The sequence below is a fragment of the Pteropus alecto genome, unplaced genomic scaffold (assembly GCF_000325575.1).
Source record: "Pteropus alecto unplaced genomic scaffold, ASM32557v1 scaffold44, whole genome shotgun sequence".
Taxonomy (NCBI): Eukaryota; Metazoa; Chordata; class Mammalia; order Chiroptera; family Pteropodidae; genus Pteropus; species Pteropus alecto.
The window spans coordinates 4,422,403-4,429,605 of record NW_006436812.1 but is presented as its reverse complement, the minus strand read 5'-3'; positions in this window follow the sequence as shown (position 1 = coordinate 4,429,605).

Below are 7,203 nucleotides of genomic sequence, written 5' to 3'. Positions count from 1 at the left end.
GGGACTACATCAAACTAAAATTTTTTGTATAGCAAAAGAAACCATCAACAAAATGAAAAGACAACCTACTGAATGAGAGAAGATATTCACCAATGATACATCTGATAAGGGGTTAATGTCCAAAATTTATAAAGAACTTATACAACTCAATACCAAAAAAAAAAAATCCAATTAAAACGTGAGCAGAGGACTCAAATAGACATTTCTCCCAAGAGGATATACAGGTGGCCAACAGACATATGAAAAGATGCTCAAGGTCACTAATCATCAGAGAAATGCAAATAAAAACCACAGGAGATATCAAGTCACACCTGTCAGAATGGCTATCATCAATAAATCAACAAACAACAAATGTTGGCAAGGATGTGGAGAAAAGAGAATCCTTGTGTCCTCTTGGTGAGAATGCAAATTCGTGCGGCACTGTGGAAAACTGTATGGAGGTTCTTCAAAAAATTAAAAATAGAACTACCTTCTGGGTATTTATGTGAAGAAATTGAAAACACTAATTCAAAAAGATAAGTGCACTCCTATGTACATGGCAGCATTATTTCCAATAGTCAAGATATGGAAGCAACCTAAGTGCCCATCGATAGATGATTGGATAAAGATGTTGTGGTACATATATTTCAGTAAACCCAGGAAAAAAGAAAAGAAGTTTTGGTACTTATATATAATAGAATATTACTTGGCCATAAAAAAGAATGAAATCTTACCATTTGCAACAACTTGGATGGACCTAGAGGGTATTATGCTAAGTGAAATAAGTCAGACAGAGAAAGACAAATACTATATGATCTCATTTGTATGTGGAATCTAAAGAATAAAATAAACAAACAAAACAGAAACAGACTCATAGATACAGAGAAGAAACATGGGTGCCAGATGGGAGGGAGATCGAGGGGCTGGGTGAAAAGGTGAAGGGATTAAAAAGTATAAATTGGTGTTTATGAAATAGTCATGGGGATATAAAGTACAGCATAAGGAATACAGTCAATAATATTATAATAGCTATGTATAGTGTCAGGTGGGTACTAGACTAATCGGGGGGGGGATTACTTATTAAATTATGTAAATGTCTAACCACTATGCTGTACAACTGAAACTGATATATAACAATGTTGAGTGTCAACTGTAATTGAAAAAGAAAAAAAAAAGGGACTTTGGTTTGGTGAGCTTATGCTCTAGTATGTGAGCTCTAAATTATAGACTAATTTGGAAGCTCCATTAATGATTTGGTGAAAAGGTCCAGTTTATTTGACTATATCGATGATTTGACTGTATCAGCTTTGCTGAATGCTTTCCATGTGCTAGGTTATGATCTAAACTTTTTACATGAGTTGACTCATTTCTCCCAACAATCTATACCATCCTCATTTTAAGATGAGGATATTGGATTGCAACAGGAAGCTTGCTCAAGAGCACACAGTGGTAGGGCTGGGAAGCAAACTCAAGTGCTCTTGACTCTAAAGCTTGTGCTTTTTCAAAATATACTTTTTCTTTTTTGAAATAATCACAAACTTACAGAAAAGTTGGAAGCATGATACAAAGGACATTTCTCCCTGAATCGTTTGAGAGTAAGCTGACAACTTCAAGCTCTGTCTTCCCCAAATATCTTAGCTTGTATAACAAGGGCATTTTCCTACAATATCACAATATAGCCATCAAAATTACTAAGTGAACATTAACTCATGATATTGCCTAATTCTCAGACCCCATTCAACTTTTGCCAGTGGTTCTAATGTCTTTCATAGCAAAAATATTCTGTTCAGAATCACACATTTCACTTAATTGTCATCTCCTTTTAGTCTCTGTCAGTCTGAAATTGTTCCTCAGTCTGTTCTAAACTTTCATGACCCTGAAACTTTTAAAGATCATTTTCCAGCTATTTTATAGAATATCCCTCAGTTTGAGTTGTTCATAATTAAATTCAGGTTATGCATCTTTGGCAGGAATACCACAGAACTGATGTTGCATTCTTCTCATTATAACCTATCAGAAGGTGCTATGCACTGAATTGTGTCCCCCACCACAAATTCATATGTTGATGTCCTAAACCTCAATGTGACTGTATTTGGAAACAAGGCTTTTAGGAGGTAATTAGGGTTAAGTGGTATAACAGGGTGGGCCCCTAGTCTAACATGATTGCTGACCTTATAAGAAGAAAAGAGATCTTTCTCCATCTGCATTGAGGAAAGGATGTGTGGAAAAAGTGGCCCACTGCAAGCCAGAAAAGAGACCTCACCAGAAACTGAATTCTGATGGAAACTTATCTTGGACTTTCCAGCCTCCGGACTGTGAGAAAATTATTTACGGTTGATTAACTCATCCAGTCTATGGCATTTTGTTATGGCAGCCTGAGCAGAATAAGACAGGTGGTATATATTTCAATTTGTCCAAATAATAATGTTTCTTGGATCACTAAATTAAAGTGGTATCTGCCAGGCTTTTCCATTATTTTCCACTTCATAATCAATAAGCATTTTATGGGGAAGTACTCTGAAACTACATAAATATCTAGTTACTAATTAATCTCAATTTATTCATTTATTTCTTTACATCTTACAGAATCAAGTTTTCCTATTTCATTCAATGGCTTATAACTTGTTACTATAATCATATTGTTGCCCCTTCTTTGATCAGTGGGAGCTCATTCAAGCTGACCTTTGTGTTTTTCTTACTTGCCCCCATATTCTTTCAGCATTTCCTTGCTGTCCGGAACCACAAGATGTTCTATGCTTATCTTTTAATAACCCTGACACAGCCCAGCCATTTTGTCAAGGAGCCCTGGTTACTTTTAGTGGAAAATGGTATTTAGAAATCAATTTCTAGTTACTGAGTGTCCTCATTACTATTGGGGTGAACTGGTCCCAGGTAATCTCTGTAGACAGAGGTGGGATACAGATAAGATATGTATAAATACAGGCATAGACAGAGACGCTTATTTATTTCTATCAGAAAATTTAAAAGTCTAATAATATCAAGTATTGACATGTAAAAATATGTATTTATATAAAACACATATTTCTGACTTTCCACAATACACACACAACAGGTTTTTTTACAGTTATTTTTGTCCATGAGTTTTATTCCATTAGGGATGCAATCAATAAACAGTTTTAAAAAGTTTTCCTACACATTAGAAATAACCAGGTGGAATGAAGATCTTACTGACAAAAGAAACAAAAATAAAATAAATTCCTGGAAATTAATTTTAGAAATGTTCAGGACCTATATAAACAAAACTATTAGACTTTACTAAAATTGTCCTAAGTTGATAAAAACGTACATCTCCAATTTTTGTGTTGGGAGAAGAAAAGTGACTTTGGTTTGGGACCTTAAGCTCTAGTATCTTTGTGATGTATCCCAAAGATAGTATTGATTTCTTTTTTTGGTCGTTGGGAGAGGAAGGGAGTAGAGACAAGAAGAGCAAAGACGTTAAATTAAAAGGGACACTCTTATTAAAGGAGATGCTTAGACCCCAACAACTGTGACAAGCACACGGCCAGCATTGTTTTTTTCATTGTTGTCATTTCCACATTTGCAAAAATGGTGTGAGCCCAGCCGGGTTTGGTACAAGGACCCATCCAGTAATAAAAGAAAAAGTGCCTTGCAAACAGAACAGCAATAAACCAATAGGAAAAACTGACAAACGCCCAGATCCAGGACCCTAGTTCCCAAAGAGCATTATTGGTCCCAGTGGATTACGGAGAAAGAATTCTATTTACTCACTGGCAAGGCCTGCTGTCGACTATCAGAAGGCAACGGCGGCCCTTTAATGTAGGAACGTGAGCCGCTCTTTCGGCTTTAGCACTTGCGCGTGCGTCTGGGCTTTCTGTGGTCTGTGCTTGCCCCGCGGCCCCTTTCGGCCTACCGCGAAAGGTGATGCGGTAGGTGAGTAGCGGTTGTGAAGCAGTCTTTTACTGGCTAGGGATCTAGCGATGCCTCTCCGTCCTTTACCGTGCCCTTCCCTCTGGCGACTCCAAGTGGCCATGGACCGGGACCTCCTACCTCAGTCTAAGGAGGCGTGGAAACGTGGTGGCCCGGAGTGTCGGCCCAGTGGCCATTCGGATCTCTACCCGTCCGGTTTCCTGGTGACGAGTCCTTTGAACGGCTTTGAACCTCTTGAACTTGCAGTTTACGCTAGTAAAACAGTCGTTCACTGGGGCCTATTGCGTCCTTGTGAGCCCTTGTGCTGGGCGATGGGGACACGAAGACAACTCAGGCACTCCTCTTGCCCTCTGCTCCCAAACTGGTGGAGTAGATAAATCCACCAGAAACAAATTCTGGTGTTAGGTGGAATAAGATAAGGCTCCCTGAGACAGACTTACAGGCAGGGCTGAGGGGTTCAAAGCATTGGGAGGCCTCCAGAAGGTGGTGGTGGTGGTGTTACTGGTCCTCGTTGTAAAAGTAGAAATTCTCCAGTTTCAGGGAGGTGGTATCTCGAGGCGCCAGTCCCCAGGGAGAGCAGTAACTCAGTTACAGGGAGGTGATATCTCCAGGTGCCAGCCCCAGGAGAAGCGCAACATTCCAAGGTGAAGATGATAAAACTATCTATTAGGCCCTGTTTGATCTGAGAGTCCCCCTTCTGTCTATTAGGCCCTGTTTGATCTGAGAGTCCCCCTGATACATTTATCTTTGTATGAAATGTTAACGGCTAACTTCTGCTTCTTGTAATCTGCTTATTCAAGGATGTAGTAGGAGGCTTTATAAGCTTCCTCCTCTGGAAGCTCGGGGCTGATTTCCTCTAACCCTGCGTGGTAGAGAGTCATTTGCTGGCCGGCTAATAAAGGCTCATAATTAATCCCAATTGGCTCCGTGGGTCTTAGAATCATTCACGCTATAATACTCGTCCCATGGATTTCTTGCTTTCTTCGGTGTTGCACTCCTTGAGAACATAAAATTTTTCCTTATTTCTACATTTCTAATGCCTAGACTCAAGTGCGCCCTTCCTATTCTTGTTAAGAGGAGTAGACACTGGCAGCCCTTCGTATTCAGTGTCTACCTGAAAGAATGAATCAGGCCTTGAATCTTGGAAGGAAATGTTGAGTGGACAAAGGCACTAGGGCTGGAAACCACAGAACCTGTTCCAGGCCCTGGGACCAGTTCACCTGTGCTGGATTGTAGACTGTGTATAGGATAGTGGGCAATGAGGCTGGAGAGAGGGGTTGAGCCTTGAATGCCAGCAGAGAGCCTTGCAAGTTGGGACACCTTGGCTTATTTCAGAGGCAATAGGAAGTCTTGAAGGCTTTTGAGCAGAGCAGTGATACAATTGGATTAGGTTTGCAGAAAGTCAAGGCAGCCAGCTCTGTTCTGTAGGAAGACCAGGTGGACAGATGGAAGATTCTTATACCAACCCAGTCTAATGGTATGTCCCTAAAGAAGGGGTTCTCAACGATGGGCCATTTTGCCCCCTTAAAGACCTTTGACAATGTGTGGAGTCAATTGTGTCACCACTGGGGGATGCTACTGACATCTAGTGGTGAAAACCAGGGATTCAGCTAAACATCCTGCAACGCACAGGATACAACTAGCGGCCCTCAGCAACAAAGACCTGTCCAGCCCAAAATGTCAATAGTGCCAAGGTTCAGAAATCCTGCCCTAGAGCGTCAGTAATGGAAATGGACTGAAGACCGCATCAAAAACATATTAGCCAGAGGCCACTCTTAGTCTCCTTTGGTATTTATAATGCTTAAGCGCTTGATACCCAGTTAACCAGGTCTCATGAACCCAGCCTTCGTATTTTTTCACCCATTCAATCATTTGCCAAATATTTATTTAGCGCCAAGCATTATTCCAGGTGCTGTGATTCAGCAATGAACAAATCAAATTCCATGCTGTCCAAGAACCTTACATTTTTTCAGGGGATGACAGACATTAATCCTATAAATGTCACAACAAAACTACCCTAACAGAAATTGTTAGCCAAAAAGAGTAATGAGAATGAAAGACTGAAGAAATTAAAGATTCTCAAATTGATTTGACCTGTATTCCAAGTTCTTTTACTCTAGTCACTATGCAAGTCATTTAACCTATGATAGCAGGTATGCATTGGGGCTATGAGGAAACACAGACTTAACTTGCAATTCTCAGTAAATCATAAAGTTGTGAAAAACTCCTTAGATGCTGCTAGAATGGCAAGTGAATGGGCAATGCTCAAGCAGCTTCAGGAGCACAGCTTCCTCCAGGTGCCAGAGCAGGATGGCACCAAGTTCAAAACTTTCAGATTAACTCCCTTACCACAGGAAGTGGCGAAGTTACTTGTCCTCTGTTTTCCACAAGAAAAGAATTCTCAGTTTTTCTCTTTATCTCTACCTAGAACCAGGCCAAATGAGAGCAACGGGACTGCAAGGAGGCTGGAGCTGATAATAGGGCAAGCGAGGATTCGCCTGTAATGAAGTGAGTACTGTGGTTCAAGATCCCAGAAGTCCTGGGCTGTTCCCAAACTGACTGGTAAGATAGCCCCCTCAAAGGAGAGGCATAGAAGAGGTGGCAAGAGGAAAGAAGAGTGAGGTAAGGAGGCTTGAGGGACTCAAATCTTCTTTTTGGTTGTGAGCACCCATCTACCACCTTAGGCTGAGGAACCACAATAGGTATGTGAGAAGGTTGACAATCAGGAAGTTGGCTTTGCCCTACTTCTCTGGGTTGTAATGAGAATGTTTGATCCATTCTATGGGAAGTGGTTATGAATCCTTGGAAAACAGGAATAGTCAATTGAAAAATTATATGAATTAGTTGAAATGTTTCAGAGAGGGAAGGAGGTATAGAAACTATGTGTAGAACACCAGTAGTCAATTTACAGGGGAGAAAACCTACCTTTTAAAAACACATTCGAAGGGCTGAACCAAACCAGGCAGGTAATGCTGCATATCAGAGGAAAGTTATAGATTTGTGGCTGTTATCTACTCCATGTCTACTCCATGTTTATTTTCAAGTGGATAGTGCAGTGTCAGGCTGCGTTAGGCAATGAGAGTAGACTCTAAGGTAACATATGGTAACGATGGGAAGCAGCTATCATACATGGTGTTAAGAAAATATAAGGAAAAAGTTATGTTTATCAGAACTTGGAAGCTTGGAAGGGAGGCTATGCAGAGCTGAGATTCAGATCTTGGAGGCTGGAGATGACTTGATGCTGCCTGATTGGAGCTAGTATTTCTCAGGGGTCCAGTGAGACTAGTTCTGGAAGATACAGTGCCTACTTCTTTT